The 18365-nt window shown below is 52.2% G+C and overlaps 1 protein-coding gene across 4 annotated transcripts in view; it reads right to left on the bottom strand.

Annotated features, from left to right (window-relative positions):
• EMD (emerin) overlaps positions 1-4644 on the bottom strand; it is an 83831-nt gene extending 79187 nt beyond the window's left edge. For 3 of the 4 annotated variants that reach the window (XM_077479057.1, XM_077479056.1, XM_077479054.1), the window contains exon 1: positions 4499-4644. The gene's annotated coding sequence lies outside the window, so the exon portion shown is untranslated. Of the gene's footprint in view, positions 1-4152; positions 4296-4498 lie in introns of those variants that run through there. The other variant, XM_077479055.1, reaches the window with a different exon arrangement.
• Positions 4645-18365: the final 13721 nt, after the last annotated feature.

Genomic DNA, 18365 nt, shown 5'->3' with positions numbered 1-18365 from the left:
ACTTCACCGCAGATTGAAGTGTCTGCAGCTTGTCCAAAGGGAGAAAGAATCTCGCCTGAGGAGTTCCAGAATCAAGCCCAGGTACTCCAGGCGCTGAGTCGGCACCAACACCGACTTCTGGGGGTTCAACCAACCAAACTCCCAGAGAGTCTGTATGGTGATCACCACGGCCTCGAGGCAGAAGCTGCTCTCAGGAGGAGGTCGTCCAGGTAACCCACGTTAGCGATCCCTCGTTGTCTCAGCAATGCCAGAATAGGGGCCAGCACCTTGGTGAAGACCCTTGGCACTGTCACTAGGCCAAAGGGAAGAGCTACAAATTGGTAGTGCTTGTCCCTGGCCGCAAATAGCAGAAACCTCTGGTGTCTGACGCATATGGGGACATGCAAGTATGCGTTCTTGATGTCCAAAGAAGCCAAGAAATCCCTTTGATCAAGTGCAGTGACCACGTAACGAACCGATTCCATCCTAACCTTTGCACCTTCATGAAGCAATTGAGGGCCTTGAGATTCAGAACCGGATGGACCCTTTCCTTCTTCGGGACTAAAAACAGATTGGAGTAGAATCCCTGAAACCTTTCCGGCATCGGGACAGATACTATCACCCCACGCAGTAGTAGGTCCTGTACTGCCCCAAACAGGGCCTCCCGACGAGCCGGAAGAAGATGAAGATTGGAGGGAAAAAATCTATTTGACGGACAAGAAACTCTATCTTGTAGCCTGACAAAATCAGTTCGCAGACCCACTGGTCGGAAAGGAGGGAGATCCACTGGACTGCAAACTGAGGGTTGGGGGCGTTTTTAACCCCCCTTGTGCCCGCATGCCGCTTCGACCCTGGCAACAAATGATTCCAGGACCGCCGACAGAGCGTCCATAGGCACCACAGGTGCAGGTGAACTGGTTGCTAAAACAGGGGTGTCTGGAGAAGAAACACCAGCCTCTAACGCCATGCCGAACCCACGCTCACCTGTCACCCTTACGGACCTAAGGCAAGCAAACACAAACATCCACACTCCCAGCTGCCACAGACTGAGCCCCCTCACCTGCAGGACTCCCCACCCTGACCCAGGTGCTGCTGCCATCCGCTCACCTCTCTGCCTGCCACAGGGTGTCCCATGTCCTATTTGCGCTCTGCAAGTCTAAAGCAGCCGCCCAGCAGCAGAGCACGACCGACCTGAGGCTACCGAAAATGGCCGCCTCAGCAAAAAACGTCTGAAAACGCCGGGAAAACGCCCACCGGACTCCAGGAAAATGGCTGCGGCTAAAGTACATCACTGATGTACTCTAAAAGGGCTGACAAATTGCTCTGTGGGGGAATGCAGAAGAATCGCACAGGCCTGAGGACTGGAAGTCTCCATAGATCACTTCCCCCATTAGCATAGGCTGAAGGCACAGAGCTTTGTGATTATTGTGCTGGCCAATCACAGTGATCACAATTGTAAACAGTGTAATGATTACATTGGAGAGTCTGCCCCTTGCTGTAATTGTGTAGACTAGACAGCAGGGCTCAAAATTTCAAGTCTTGAGCTACTAGCCCGGCCTTAAGGGTTACTCGCCACCAGTTGCCCCAACCGTTCCCTACCCTGCATCGCCCCTAATCCCCCCCTAAACACGCCCTCGTAAATTATCTCATGAAATGACACTTAAATGTTTTATGCAGAATTAAGTTACAAAATAAATATTAACAACTTTATTAGTGGCCATCAGTGCATCCTCACCAGTGCCCATCAGCAAAGCCTCATCAATGCAGCGTGACCAGTGCCCATCAATGTGGTATTGGGGGGGCAGGAAGGGGGTGACAGTGCCTGGTATTGGGAGGGCAGGAAGGGGGTGACAGTGTCTGGTATTGGGGGGCAGGATGGGGTGACAGTGTCTGGTATCAGGGGGCAGGAAGGGGGTGACAGTGTCGGGTATCATGGGGCAGGAAGGGGGTGACAGAGCTGGGTATTGGGGGCAGGAAGGGAGTGACAGTGCCAGGTATTGGGGGGGGGCAAGAAGGGGGTGACAGTGCCCGGTATTGGGGGGCAGGAAGGGGGTGACAGTGCCAGTATGGGGGGGGGGCAGGAAGGAGTTGATTGTGTTGTTATTGGGGGACAGGAATGGGGTGACAGTGCCCGGTATTGGGGGACAGGAAAGGGGGGCTTTGTCTGTTATTGGGGGACAGGAAGGGGGTGACTGTCTAGTATTGGGGGGCAGGAAGAGGTGACAATGCCAGTATTGGGGGGGCAGGAAGGGGATGACAGTGCCAGGTATTGGGGGCCAGGAAGGGTGTGACAGTGCCCAATATTGGGGGGGCAGGAAGGGGGTGACAGTGCCCAGTATTGAGGGGGCAGGAAGGGGGCGACAGTGCCCGGTACGGGGGGGGGGCAGGAAGGGGGTGACAGTGTCTGGTACTGGGGGGCAGGAAGGGGGTGACAGTGCCCGGTATTGGGGGGCAGGAAGGGGGTGGCTGTTATTGGGGGACAGGAAGGGGGTGACAGTGCCTGGTATTGGGGGGACAGGAAGGGGGTGACTGTGTTTGTTATTGGGGGGCAGGATGAGGTGACAATGTCCGGTATTGGGGGGCAGGAAGGGGGTGGCAGTGCCGGTATTGGGGGGGCAGGAAGGGGTGACAGTGCCCGGTATGGGGGGGTGATGACAGTGCCCGGTATTCCGGGGGGTGACAGTGCCCGGTATTCGGGGGGGGGGGGGGTGACAGTGCCCGGTATCTGGGGGGGTGACCGTGCCGGTATTGGGGGGGGCGGTGACAGTGCCCGGTATTACAGGGGTGACAGTGCCTGGTATTGAAGGGGTAAGATTTGACATGTTTGGTATCGAATTACTCTGCACAGCCTCATCTTTTATATCAAAATTGGGTCATGAATTGAGTTTATGTTCGTCATAAACAGATAATGGGGGGGGGGGGGGGTGTTGTGTAAATCTTCAGGCCTAGAATGCCTCATCAATGCAGCGTGACCAGTGCCCATCAATGTGGTATTGGGGGGGCAGGAAGGGGGTGACAGTGCCTGGTATTGGGAGGGCAGGAAGGGGGTGACAGTGTCTGGTATTGGGGGGCAGGATGGGGTGACAGTGTCTGGTATCAGGGGGCAGGAAGGGGGTGACAGTGTCGGGTATCATGGGGCAGGAAGGGGGTGACAGAGCTGGGTATTGGGGGCAGGAAGGGAGTGACAGTGACAGGTATTGGGGGGGGGGGCAAGAAGGGGGTGACAGTGCCCGGTATTGGGGGGCAGGAAGGGGGTGACAGTGCCAGTATGGGGGGGCAGGAAGGAGTTGATTGTGTTGTTATTGGGGGACAGGAATGGGGTGACAGTGCCCGGTATTGGGGGACAGGAAAGGGGGGCTTTGTCTGTTATTGGGGGACAGGAAGGGGGTGACTGTCTAGTATTGGGGGGCAGGAAGAGGTGACAATGCCAGTATTGGGGGGGGGGGGGCAGGAAGGGGATGACAGTGCCCAGTATTGAGGGGGCAGGAGGGGGGCGACAGTGCCCAGTACGGGGGGCAGGAAGGGGGTGACAGTGTCTGGTACTGGGGGGCAGGAAGGGGGTGACAGTGCCCGGTATTGGGGGGCAGGAAGGGGGTGGCTGTTATTGGGGGACAGGAAGGGGGTGACAGTGCCTGGTATTGGGGGGACAGGAAGGGGGTGACTGTGTTTGTTATTGGGGGGCAGGATGAGGTGACAATGTCCGGTATTGGGGGGCAGGAAGGGGGTGGCAGTGCCGGTATTGGGGGGGCAGGAAGGGGTGACAGTGCCCGGTATGGGGGGGTGATGACAGTGCCCGGTATTCCGGGGGGTGAGAGTGCCCGGTATTCGGGGGGGGGTGACAGTGCCCGGTATCTGGGGGGGTGACAGTGCCGGTATTGGGGGGGGGGGGGGCGGTGACAGTGCCCGGTATTACAGGGGTGACTGCCTGGTATTGAAGGGGTAAGATTTGACATGTTTGGTATCGAATTACTCTGCACAGCCTCATCTTTTATATCAAAATTGGGTCATGAATTGAGTTTATGTTCGTCATAAACAGATAATGGGGGGGGGGGGGTGTTATGTAAATCTTCAGGCCTAGAATGACTTTGTTTTTTAACCATGTGTACAAAACACAATGACTGGAGCCAGGGCAGATCTATAAGTATAACTTATGTGGATGTGGTGACGTTCTACCTATAAATTGTTCTCCGTAAAACGTGAACTTCTCTGGTCAATCTCAGCCAGTCCCTCACATGGTGACAACATCCGGGAGATCCTGTCTGTCCCACGATAATGGCAGGGGGTGGGTGATGAGGGGATCTCGGTGATCGGCCCGCTCTTCCCATCACTGAAAAAATGGGCGGCAAAACAGTCCGACCGCCGAGGCCACGCCCACTCTCGGTGCGCGCCAGGCAAACGGTGAAAAGGGTGGGGGGGCAGCTAGCCAATAGAAAGGCGCGGCTGAAAGTGCGGGAATGAGGACACTGGTCTGAGGTGAGGGGAATGACCCGCGCAGTGGCCGGTGACCGGGTGTGCTCACCTCGTGCTGCTCTGCGTAGCTCCGTCCGTCCGCTCGTAGTAGCTGAGGATTGGGGGGGAGTGGTAAGGGGCGGGGCTGTACCGAGTGAGGACCCGCCCTCCTCTGGCGTCACTCAGTGATCGGAGTTGGCGGGCTGTTCTCCTCTCAGGGAGTGGTTGGTATGTCCTCTCACTTCTATTCTATGTGAGGGAGAGATTATAATCAGAACCCTGAGTGTAATGGCCGGCCTCTGTGTATGTGGTGTTTCCCTGTACTTAGCTCTATTGGAACTGGACGGTCTCCTTTATCCACCTCACTACTTCCCCCCCTTCCTGCCCCCCAATACCGGCCACCTCCCTCCTTCCTGCCCCCCAATACCGGCCACTTCCCTCTTCCTGCCCCCCCAATACTGGCCACCTCCCCTCTTCCTGCCCCCCCAATACTGGCCACCTCCCCTCTTCCTGCCCCCCAATACTGGCCACCTCCCCTCTTCCTGCCTCCAATACCAGCCGGTATCCTTCCTGCCCCCCAATACCGCCCACTTTACCCCTTCCTGCCCCCCCCCAATACCGGCCACTTTACCCCTTCCTGCCCCCCCCCAATACCGGCCACTTTACCCCTTCCTGCCCCCCCCCAATACCGGCCACTTTACCCCTTCCTGCCCCCCCCCAATACCGGCCACTTTACCCCTTCCTGCCCCCCAATACCGGCCACTTTACCCCTTCCTGCCCCCCCAATACCGGCCACTTTACCCCTTCCTGTCCCCCAATACCGGCCACTTTACCCCTTCCTGCCCCCCCAATACCGGCCACTTTACCCCTTCCTGCCCCCCCCAATACCGGCCACTTCCCCACTTCCTGCCCTCAATACCGGCCACTTCCTGCCCCCAATACTGAACACTTCCCCCTTCCTGCCCCCAATACCGGCCACTTTCTACCCCCAATGCCAATCATTTCCCCTGTTCCTGCCCCCCCAATAGCAGCCACTGCCCCCACAATATGGGCACTTTCAATACCTGCCACTTCCTGCCACCCCATATGGACACCCCCCTTTCCTGCCCCCCAATACTGGGCACTTCCCCCCCCCCCCCCAATATGGGCACCCCCCCAATAACAGCCTCTTCCTGCCCAGGACAATGTTCAGCTTTCAGCGCTCTCACACTTTGAATAACGATTGGACGGTCATACAACACTGTACTCAAATTACATTTTCATCGTTTTTGTTTTTTTTCTCACACAAATAGAGCTTTCTTTCGGTGGTATTTAACCACTTGCTTACTGGGCACTTAAACCCCCCTCAGTCCCAGACCAATTTTCAGCTTTCAGCGCTGATGCACTTTGAGTGACAATTACGCGGTCATACAACACTGTACCCAAATGAAATTTTTATCATTTTTTTCCCACAAATAGAGCTTTCTTTTGGTGGTATTTAGTTACAGCTCGGAGTTTTATTTTTTGCTAAACAAACAAAAAAAGATGCAAAAAAAAAAAAAAATCATGTTTTAATAGTTTGTTATAAAATTTTGCAAACGGGTCATTTTTCTCCTTCATTGAAGTGCGCTGATTAGGCGGCACTGATAGGCTGCATTGGTGGGCACTGATGGGCTGCATTGGTGGGCACTGATGGGCTGCATTGGTGGGCACTGATGGGCTGCATTGGTGGGCACTGATGGGCTGCATTGGTGGGCACTGATGGGCTGCATTGGTGGGCACTGATAGGCTGCACTGGTGGGCACTGATAGGCATAGTTAAGGCGGCACTAATAGGCACAGATAAGGCGGCACCGATGGGCACAGATAAGGCGGCACTGATGGGCAAAGATGGGCACAGATAAGATGGCACGGATGGGTGGCACGGATAAGTGGCACGGATGGGTGGCACGGATGGGCACTGATAGGTACCACAGATAGATGGGACTGATGGGCACTGATAGGTGGCTCTGATAGGTGGCACTGATGGGCGGCACTGCTGGGCACTGATGGGCGGCACTGCTGGGCACTGATGGGCGGCACTGGGGTGCAGCACCTTTGAGGCAGATTTTGGGTGGCACTGTGGGTGGCACTGCTGGGTGGCACTGTGGGCACTGCTGGGTGGCACTGTGGGCACTGCTGGGTGGCACTATGGGCACTGCTGGGTGGCACTGACAGGGGGGCACTTACTTTATTTCAGGATGGCACTGCGGGTGGCAGGTGGGCACTGGCAGGGGGCAGGTGTCCGCTTAAATTGCTGGCCGTGATCGGGACTGATGTCCCGAACACGGCCGCCGGCGATCGGCTTTTTTTTACTAGCATCCGCAGACACCCGATTTCGTCAGCCTCCGCTACTGTCCGATTCTGCAGACGGAGGAAAATCCTATTTTTCTATCCGTCTGCAGAGCGGATCTGATGAACACGGATAGACGGTCCGTGCGCATCCGATCCCCATAGAGGAGAGCTGACAGGGCGGTCCCCGCACAGTGTGCGGAGACCGCCCTGTCCGCAGCCAGCTCAGCGGGGACAACTGAGCAATCCCCGCTGAGCGAGCGGATCATCACGGGGCGGATCATTACTGATCCGTCCCGTGTGAAAGGGGCCGAACAGTTTGAAAAAAAAAAAAAAAAAACAGGTAATTTTTCTCCTTTACTGATAGGTGGCGCTGATGGACATTGATAGGCTGCACTACTGAGCATTGATGGGGGACACTGGTGGGCACTGATAAGCGGCACTGATGGGCTCTGATAGACTGCACTATTGGGCATTGATGGGCGACACTGATAGGTGACACTGATGGGCACTGATAGGTGGGGCTGATGGGCTCTGATAGGTGGCACTGATAGGCTGCACTGATGGGCATTGCTAGGTGGCGCTGATTGGCACTGATAGGTGGCCCTGATTAGCACTGATGGCCAACACCGATGGGCTCTGATAGGCGGTGCTGATGGGCTGCACTGTTGGGCATTGATAGGTGGAACTGATAGGTTGCACTGATGGGCATTGCTAGGTGACACAGGCTGCGCTGATGGGCATTGCTAGGTGACACTGATAGTCAACATTGATGAGGAGGAACTGATTGGCAGCACTGTAATCAATGCCGATGTCCCTTTAACACAAACTAGTAGGGGTGCAACGGATCAAAAAAATATCGGATCGTTCCTCGGATCAGAGTCACGGATCGTATAATTTTTCGAATCCGCAAATAATAATTGAATTTGCAAAAACCTGTGAAAATGCCACCACCATATAGTCCCCACTGTAATATACATCTCCCCCACTGTAATGTACACGTCATCTCCCCCAATGTAATATTGGCTGGGTATTGGCAGGGTATGTATTGCAGAGTATTGGCAGGGTATTGCTGGGGTGGCTGTGGCTGCCATCCGATTTCTCCCCTCCACTGTACAGATCAGTACAGAGAGGAACCGGCATCATCATGACGCCGGTTTGTTTACAGGTGATCGCTCCGTCATTTGACGGAGCGATCACATTGTAAACGCTGACGGTTGTACCAAGATGGCCACCGCTCGGGAACAAGACGAAGCCGCGGCCTTTCCTAAGGCCGAGACTGCGGAGCGCTCTGCAGATCGTGGCGTGTGCCGATCTGAGTGGGGTGACCCTTTCAGTTCGCGGATCGGTGCCGATCCGTTGCACCCCTACAAACCAGTTATAGGCTCTCTTCTCTTTTCATGCTGTCAACGCGAGGAAAGGCGATAATCTGGCTTGTGTTTACATCCGTGATTAGCTGTGATTAGCCCTTTACCCCGATCTGACATCAGCAGAGGCCTTAGGCCTCAGCGCTCACAAAGCTCGCCACAGGGGGCACGTGGGTAGCACGATCAATAGATGTCCTCCTGGCAAAGTAAACCTGCACTGTAGCAGGGATAAGAAACAAAGATCTGTAGTAAAAAGCATTACATATTACAAAAAATGACACCTGGTAAGGCAGGCCTTAGATAGTGTGAATTTCTTTCCTGCAACCAAATTTTGCACGATTTCCCCATCAAGACAGATTGTGCTGACAGGGGGATCCCTCCTGCTAAGCCATTGTCATCTCCTGGTGTGGACCAACCCCAACCCCCCCACCGTGGCCAGTAGAAAACAAGTGATTATTATATTGATATTGATGATATTAATATAGTAACAGCTGCTTGTACCCAAGTCAAGGGAGAGTTTCAGACAACCAAATCTCTCATGCAACATCTCTGGATAGAGAGGGGGCTCAGGTAAGTATTAGGGTTGCACTAAATCCACTAAATTTAAGACAGAGTACAAGTACCCATACCTTTTTCCAAGTATTTGCCGATACCGATTACAATACTTTTTTTATTGTCACAGTGGCACCATATGCAGAACTAATGACGCGTGGACTGTGTCAGTCGTTTTTTTAGTTTTTTACAATTGTATTTTTTACTTTTTTTTTTTTTTTTTTTTTACAATGCTTTTTTTGGTGGGTGGGGAGTGGACCGTGTTAGTGTTTTCTATTTTGTTTTTTAATTATTGTTACAATTTAACCTTTTAAATATTTATTTATTACAATTCTTTATTTTTTTTATCAGCCCTGTGGGGGGGCTTTGGTGAGATATCAGGGGTCTTAACAGACTCCTGACATCTCCCTTTGAGACACAGAAAGGGACTGGGGACAGAGATTCACCAGTCCCTTTCTTGGCAGCCTCAGCTGCACTGGAGATGAATGGACAGGAGACAGAGGCTCCTGTCCATTCATGAACTGAAGCATCATAAACAGTTTAAGATGCTCAGTCTGTTCATTTGGAATAGGAAGGAGCCAACAGATTTGCTGGCTCTTTCCTCCGCTCTCAATCCTGAAAGATTGACACAGAGGGGGGGGAGGGGGGGGGCAACAGGAGTGGAGTATACAGAGTGTGGGGGGTAGGAACGGAGTATACAGAGGGGGGGGCAGGAGCGGCGTATACGGGGGAGGGGGGGGAGACAGGAGCGGATGATACAGAGGGGGGGTGGACAGGAGCGGAGTATGCAGAGGGGGTGGGACAGGAGCGGAGTATGCAGAGGGGGTGGGACAGGAGCGGAGTATGCAGAGGGGGTGGGACAGGAGCGGAGTATGCAGAGGAGGGGGGACAGGAGCGGAGTATGCAGAGGAGGGGGGACAGGAGCGGAGTATACAGAGGAGGGGGGACAGGAGCGGAGTATACAGAGGAGGGGGGACAGGAGCGGAGTATACAGAGGAGGGGGGACAGGAGCGGAGTATACAGAGGAGGGGGGACAGGAGCGGAGTATACAGAGGAGGGGGGACAGGAGCGGAGTATACAGAGGAGGGGGGACAGGAGCGGAGTATACGAAGGGGGGGGACAGGAGCGGAGTATACGAAGGGGGGGGGGACAGGAGCGGAGTATACGGGGGTGGGGGACAGGAGCGGAGTATACAAGGGTGGGGGACAGGAGCGGAGTATACAAGGGGGGAGGACAGGAGCGGAGTATACAGAGGGGGGAACAGGAGCGGAGTATACAGAGGGGGGACCGGAGGAGCCTACAGGAGGACACAGGGGGACTGGAGGAGTATACAGGGACGGGGGGGAGTTACAAGCACCGATCTCCCTGTATAGATTTCAATAAAGCAGCTGGAAGCCACTGAGGGGAGAAGAGGAGAAGCGGCTGTTAGCTACTTTATTGAAATCTATACAGGGGGTGATCAGTGCTTGTAATCCCCCCCCCCCCCCACAGGGCCGCACTGATCACCCCCTGACTGTCCAGGTACCGGATAAAGCATCGGAGCATTTGCATTTACAAGTACTCGGTCTCGGTGCAACCCTAGTAAGTATTAGGGGAGCTGCTGCACACAGAAAGTTGCATAGAATGCATTAAGATAAGAAAAAACTTTTGCCTTTAGAGCCACTTCAATGGTTCATTTTTCTGCTGCCAGTACATTCCCCAGCATGTTATCCTATGTGTCCGTGCACACATAGGCTGTTATCAGCGTTTTTTGGCAGTGTCGTTTTCTGGCTGAAAAACCTCAGAACTAGTGGATTTGAAGAAGAGTTTTTCAGCTGTAAAATGGTTTTAACTCTGATAAGGGCTGAAAAAAGCAGCTATTCAGTGTTTTTGAGCCATAAGCTTTTGTGGAAGTAGTTTTGCTGAAAAATGCTGCAAAACTCATTCTGCAGCTTTCTAAAACTAACGCTACTGGTGTTTTTATAACTCCCAGTGTGCACGAGGCCTTTGGCACACATTTGCATGTTGATTGCCCTAGGGTGCTCAACCTGTGGCCCGCCAACTGTTGTGGAACTACAAGTCCCACCATACCTCTTATTCTGACTCCAATTGTTGTGAATCGACTTATCCCTTAGGAGACCTCTATGCCTGGCCTGTATAGGATATAATCACTGAGGACAATCCTCATCAGCTTAACCTCACCAAATACAGATTCCATCCACAAAGGTGCTTTTATTCTGAACATCAGGTTACAGCAGGTGACAGGATACAAACATGAATAGGTTGTGGTATTTATGTGGTCAAAAGATGATATTGTCTGTAGCTTACTATGCAGAATATATGTGCCCTGCTACATGTGGCCTGTTGGCTGCATCCATGACACGGGAAGTACAATCTCAGAAAGAGGGGTGGAGCATTACATACAAAGGAAGTGTGTCATAACATAAGGGGGAAACAACATAAGAAAACAAGTGCATTACCCCAAAAGGTCACTAGATGGCAGCATGTGAATTAAATATAAACGTCCATAGAAAATGGTTAAAGCGGGAGTCCACCCGGACTCCACGTTTTTTTTTTTTTTAAAGCCAGCAGCTACAAATACTGCAGCTGCTGACTTTTAAAATAGTGACACTTACCTGTCCAGCGCGCCCGCGATGTCGGCACCCGAAGCCGGGTCCTGCCGCCGCCATCTTGGGTATGGGAATCATGAAATGGAGCCTTTTGGCTTCATTTCCCGGTTCCCTACTGCGCATGCGCGAATCGCGCTGCGCAATAAGGACGCTCCCCGCTGCCTCTGGGATCTGTGTGTTTCCCAGCAGGCAGCGGGGCACTTGCGGGAAGGGGCGGGCACTTGCGGAAAGGGGCGTAAGTTACGCCCCTTTCCGCAGAGAGCTATCCCGGACGTGGGTGCAGTTACCTGGATTATCCAGGTAACTGCACCCCCCTCCCCCCTGAAAGGTGCCGATTGTGGCACCGGAGGGGGGGAGGGTTCCGATGAGCGGAAGGTCCACTTTAGGGTGGACCTCCGCTTTAAGTAACAATCACTATAAATTCAATGCCCCGTTGGGGCAGCACACTCCCCGTCTGGCATGGTAAATGTCACTATATGCATCAGAACAGTATTTGTGCAGCTGCAAATAACAAACAGTGCAATTTGCTAGATGTATTAAAGACCTAGAAAGAACATGCATATAATGCAATAACTCTTAATTTAAGGCTTCAAGTTATGTCAACTAAAGTTCAAGACACTTTCTTCTTGAAATCACAAATAGAATCCAGCAGTATAAGCAACAAGTTAATTCTCCAAAGGGTAAGAGCAGAATAAGTTCCATGTTGGGTCTGAAGGTCTTTACAGTCCCTTGTCTTCCACCTTGCGTACCTTACTGTCATCACTAGGAATGCTCTTTACAATAAATCCCTTGGGCCATTCAATTCTTTCAGATTTTTGGTTCTTAAGCAGAACGAGATCTCCAACTTGTATGTTGGCGTTCAGTCGTTGCCATTTCCTGCGTCCTTGCATAGTAGAAAGATACTCCATCTTCCAAGGATTCCAGAAGCACTTGGCGAGGTGTTGTACTCACATCCACTGGTCATAGCACAGATTTCCTGCTTTATAGTTTCCAGGTGTAACAGACCCAAGCTTCTGGGTTAAGGATAGTTGGGGTCTCTGGATCTTTGGACACTGGAACAAGTGGTCTTGAATTGATTATGGTAGATGCCTCTGCCAGGAACATGGTTAACCACTTATACCCCAGACCATTTGGCTGCCTAAAGACCTAAGGACCTTGTACAGTTTGGCACTGCACTGTTTTAGCCACTTGCCAACAGCTGCATGTACATATACGTCGGCAGAATGGCACAGCTGGGCAATTGGCGTACAGGTACGTCCCTTTTGAGTTTGCCGCCATGTGGTTATTTACGCGACCCTGTAGGGAGCTCTGTGTGTGGGATCGTGGGTCCCGTGGATTTGATCGGTGTGGGGATACCCGCGATCGTCTCACGGAGCTGAAGAATGGGGATATGCTAATGCAAACAAGCATCCCCCCGTTCTGCCTAGTGACACTGTCACCGATCATAGCTCCCTGTGATCGGGAGCTATGATCAGTGAAGTGTCATTCGTAGCCAAGCCCCCTAACATTTAGAATCACTCCCCAGGACACACTTAACCCCTCCCTAGCCCCCTAGTGGTTAACCCCTTCACTGCCTGTTTAATTTTTACAGTAATCAGTACAATTTTATAGCACTCATCGCTGTAAAAATGACAATGGTCCCAAAAATGTGTCAAAATTGTCTGTGTCCACCATAATGTCGCAGTCACGATAAAAATCGCAGTTTTCCACCATTACTAGTAAAAAAAAATATATATATATATTAATAAAAATGCCATAAAACTAACCCCTATTTTAATTTTTGCGCAAACCAATCAATAAACCCTTATTGCGATATATTTTTTTTTTTTTAGCAAAAATATGTAGAAGAATACGTATCGGCCTAAACTGAGGAAAAAAAAAACGTTTTTTCTCCAGTCATCTTCCAGGACGGCACACCTGAGAGATGACTGGTCCACCTGACAGGAAACACAATCAACAACAAGTTTAAAAGTTCCCACCCCTCCCTCAGACCCTCAGTTCTTGATTGTGTTTCCCACAGGATGGCAGCGAAACCAAGTTCTCCTTTTTTTGTGTTTTTCTGGAAGGGTCTGGGACCCTTTTTTTTCTTAGGAATCATTTCCCATGGGAGACTCAAGCAGACAGGGGGTCTGTGGTAGTCTCGGACGACCCCCGTCTCTGGGGGCCGTCTAGGGGAAGTTCTCCCGGATAGGGAGCCCATTAACAACCTCACAGGACAGGGGAGTTGTCCTAGTAGTGCTGCTCCCCATTTTGGTCTGTTGCCTTACCAGAGAACGCCGGTTCCGGTTTCGTTGGTGGAGTGCGGTGAGCTGCATCTTTTTTTTCTATGGCAGCAGTGCTGGACGCGGATGGCGTGCGTTCCAGCACGGCTGCGCAGGAGCGGAAGTCCGCCGGAACGCCGCGTCACTTCCGGGTATCGGATTTCCAGGCTGGGCGCTGTAGCTCTCTGGCGTGTTGGTGCTGGACGCAGGGCATGCGTCCCAGCATAACTGCGCATGACCAGAAGTCCGTCGAACGCCCGACGTCATTTCCGGGCGACGGGCTTCCCTAAAGATGGCGCCAGTTACAAGAAATGGTGGCAAGGGGTGCAGTGGAGAGCACCCAGGCAGCGTTAAAAGGCGATACTGTACTTCCAAGCACAACTGCAGCAACTCCAGGCAAACAGGAGGGGATGCTCAAGACTGCACCTGGTCCAGCGATCCTGCAGGGCAGCAAAGTCGCTATGGATATGGAAGGTCCGTCTGAGCAGACAGCTACTGAGGTCGCCACAGGGGGTGAGTGATCCAGCTGTGTATTGTAGGGGCGGGGTACTCTGAGGCAGACTCCCCCTTCCCCTTTAGGACGGTGGTAGCTAATTGTCTATTTTTGTTCCAGAGACTGAAGGCTCTGCCCAGGGGTCAGCCAGTAGGTCAAAAGGGAAAGCTACATCTAAGTCCAGGCGCTGTGGTCATTGTAACTCTAAACTAGCACAAGACCACAGCAAGCCCTTTTTGCGATAAATGCATTTTTAAACTCGCAGGCAAGGAGACCGCTCAGGTAGTGAAGGAGTGTCGTGCCTTGCAGTTAGAAATGCTAGCCACCTTCCAGTCTTTCTGAACTACACTAGAGAAGGGTTGGGATGAAGGCCCATCGGGTAGAGAGACCCCTTGCTCACAGGAAGACTTTTCCATGTCCTACACAGAAGGTTCCCAGGGCCAGGTCTCCTTTCTGTCTGGGGTGGAGGAGGGTCAAGTCCCAGATTTTAGTACTGGGGAGGAAGATTCGGACCAGGATAGCCAAGGGGAGGCTAAACCTAGGGGCCTCTTGTTCTCGGCAGAGGACATGGAAGGCTTATTAAAAGCCATTTATGCCTCAGAAGATATACAGATACCCTCTGCGCAGGTTTCAGCACAGGATAGGGTGTATAGAGGCCTAGGAAGGTTACAGGCCAGGACCTTTCCTGTCCACCAATCCCTGAAGGATATAATCCTTAGGCTGCTTTCACACTGGGGCGGGAGCGGCGTCGGCGGTAAAGCGCCGCTATTTTAAGCGGCGCTTTACCGTCGTTTTAGCGGCGGTCTGCGGGCGCTAGCGGGGTGGTTTTAACCCCCGCTAGCAGCCGAAAAAGGGTTAAACCCGCCCGCAAAGCGCCGCTGCAGCGGCGCTTTGCCGGCGGTATTGCCGCGGTGTCCCATTGATTTCAATGGGTAGGAGCGGTATAGGAGCGGTGAATACACCGCTCCTTCACCGCTCCAAAGATGCGGCTAGCAGGACTTTTTTCACCGTCCTGCCAGCGCATCGCTCCAGTGTGAAAGCCCTCTGGCTTTCACACTGGAGGGAAAGGGGCCGGTTTTTTTTCAGGCGCTACACAGGCGCTATTTTTAGCGCTGTAACGCCTGAATACCGCCCCAGTGTGAAAGCAGCCTTAGAGAATGGAAGGAACCTGAACGTAAACTTCTCAGGTTAAAAGCCTGGAAGAGAAGATGTCCCTTTAAGGACGAGGAGGATACATCCCTAGCACAGGTGTCTAAGAGGTCTGATCTGTCCTTCGAGGACTCTGGAAGCATTCAGGACCAGATGGACAAAAAGTCTGAGACCCTACTCAGGAGGGCTTGGGAGGCGAATGCAGCGGCAATGGCGCCCGCCCTAGCCTCCGCCTGTGTAGCCAGAAATGCAGACGCCTGGCTTGGCAGGTTGATGGAACACGTCTCGCGTAGCAAAGAGACTAAAGGAATTGTAGACTCGCTGGAGGTAATCAGCAAGGCAGTAGCGTATGTGGCAGATGCAGTGGTGGAAACTTCGGAGAGAGTGATAGACACTTTGCTCCTCAGTAGTAAAAGAGTTACTAGAAAAATTTATGCAAAAGTCTGGAAAGTTTTCTCCCATTGGCTACAGTCTAAGGAAGGGGCTCTCCAGATGATACCTACCATCCTAGACTTCCTTTAAGAGGGAGTGGACCAGGGATTGGCAGTCAGCACTCTCAAGGTCCAGGTGGCAGCCCTGTCCATGTTTTTTGACAGGGGTTTAGCACAAGAACCTCTGATAAAAAGATTTCTGTTGGCCAGGGAAAGGGTAGTCCCAGTCAGGTCGGTTAGTTGCCCTCCATGGGACCTATCCCTGGTGTTAGATGCCCTAACAAAAGGGCCCTTTGAGCCGGTGGCTCAGATTTCTGTTAGATTTTTATCATTTAAGTTAGCCTTCCTTCTGGCTATCAACACGGCCAGAAGGGTGGGTGATCTACAGGCCCTTTCGATTAAAGAGCCTTTTTTGTGTATCCTAGAGGATAGGGTAATCCTCATTTAGGATCCTCTTTTATTTGCCAAAAGTAGCTTCTTTATTCCACAGAACAGAGGAGATTATTCTCCCGTCTTTTTTGCCAGAATCCGAAGAACAAGGAAGAGGAAAGGTTCCATCTCCTAGATGTCAGGCGCTGTCTCCTAGTATACTTAGAGTGAGAGACTTTAGGAGATCCAGTCACTTATTAATCACCTTCTCAGGGAAGAGAAAGGGTCTACAAGCCTCTAAACCAACAATGCCTTATGGGCAGGCAGGTAAACCAGTGCCAGCTACCTTTAAGGCACATTCAACCAGATCCCTGGCAACCCCCTCGGCAGAGAGGGCAGGCGCCTCAATCGACCAGATCTGCAGGGCAGCGACATGGACGAGCCATAGGACATTTTTGAGGCACTACAGAGTGGAGCTGTTGTCCCCTCAGGACTTGGCATTTGGCAGGAAGGTCCTACAAGCGGTTGTCCTGCCCTAAGGTAGGCCTGAACTTCTTGCTTATCGTCTCAGGTGTGACGTCCTGGAAGGTGACTGGAGAAAATGCCAGTTACACTTACCGGTAAAGGGGTTTCGAGGAAATCTTCCAGGACGGCAGGCCTACTTCCCTACCCTTGTTTTATTGGTGTGGTATATTTATTCCTCACAGAATGTTCCCTCTGACACCGGTGTGGGATATCCTTTTCCATAACTGAGGGTCTGAGGGAGGGGTGGGAACTTTTAAACTTGTTGTTGATTGTGTTTCCTGTCCGGTGGACCAGTCATCTCTCAGGTGTGCTGTCCTGGAAGATTTCCTAGAAAACCCGTTACCGGTAAGTGTAACTGGCATTTTCCAAAACGACTTTCAGGACAGCCACCCAAGAGATCATGGCTCCACCTACCAAAAGGAAACACCTCCTCCATCAGAGCTTTTAAAAGGAAAGCCTCCACGCAGCTTACTCAGTTTTTTGTGTTTCCTCCAACTGGGAGGAACACCTCCGGTGAGAGCCATAATCTCTTAGGCTGGTCCTGAGAGTGGGTAGGTTCTCACCTTGTTTTTTCTTTGGGGCTGGGCCTCCCATCTACCTCCCAGTGGGGACGGTGCCATGGGCTCTCTCTCACTCTTCAGTGCTTGGGGAGAGCCAGTACGTCGGTTGTCCTCTCCCCTATTGTTTCTTGCAGGGTTTGTTTTTCCTGCGTGCAGCGTGCGCTGCATTGCGGGAGTAGGCGGCCACCATCATTCTGGTGGCCAGGAGAGCCTTCGGCCACATCCTCCGGGAAAGGGGCAGGACTTCCGGACAGCGTGCAGCGTAATTCCTGGATGCTGGAACGCAGGGGGAGAGAGAGGAGGGCCAAATGGCGCCTTATTTCCAGGACTGCGCAGTGCTGATTTTCATTCCCGGGACCGGTGGTGACTGATACCACGGATCTGCTGAGCTAGCAATGGGGAGTGCCAGCAAGGTAGGAGCAGTGTCTCTCAATGGTCCGGATCCTTTTGCTCTTGTGGGGGGGGAGAGTGATCACCCTACCCTTCCTCCCAGGGGTCAGTCTGTTGTTTGCCTGGTAGGCTATTGTGTGGGGTGTAGGGGGTGTCTGCTTACTTGGGCACTGGGAATTGTGTGGTTTTCCCTTGTATCTGGGTGTCATCTACATTCGTTTTTGGCAGAGTTTAAATGGCGTGGTTTGTTTTTTCTTGTCTCTTTTCTGTTTGTTTAAGCAAAAAGTGCTGCCCAGCCAGTTAAGAGGAGATACCCTGTCTGTAAGGAAAAACTAAGTGAATCCTGGATCAAGACACTCTGTGTGTCTTGTATCTCAAGCATGATTAGGGAAGAAGCCCCGTCCATTTGTGGTGATTTAATAACAACCATTAAGGATGAGCTTAAGGCTGCTTTTCAGGCTTTCAAATCTAACTTAACAGACGGTCCTGCAATGTCAGGAGAGCCTAGAACCCCGCAGTCATCCTTGGAGCCCCAGGGTGTTCTCAATTGATGACGGGAGGGGGGATGTCACAAGCCACCTCACAGGATTCTGTCTCTTTGGCCTTAGAAGAATCTGATTCGGAAGAAGAAGAGGAGGATTCGGAGGCAGCCTCTAAGTATAAATTATCCTTAGAAGTGGGAGGTCTCCTCAAGGTGGTCTATGCGACCTTAGGGATTGAGGAAGAAATGAAAGCGCTCTCCCTACATGATCGCATGTATGCAGGGCTAGGGGATTCCAGGAGTTGCACCTTCCAGGTCCATTCCCTGGTTTCTGATATGATCAAGAAGGAATGGTTAGAGCCTAAGGGGAAGCAGTTTTTCTCTAGGGCGCACAAGAGAAGGTTCCCTTTTGAAGACAGTCTGGATTTTGTTTGGAACAAG

Source organism: Lithobates pipiens, unplaced genomic scaffold, assembly GCF_037356315.1.
Source record: "Lithobates pipiens isolate NorthernLeopardFrog02 unplaced genomic scaffold, aLitPip1_a1.2 Scaffold_1, whole genome shotgun sequence".
Classification (NCBI taxonomy): Eukaryota; Metazoa; Chordata; class Amphibia; order Anura; family Ranidae; genus Lithobates; species Lithobates pipiens.
The sequence above is the reverse complement of the archived record's forward strand: the minus strand, read 5'-3'. Positions and strand labels throughout refer to the sequence as shown.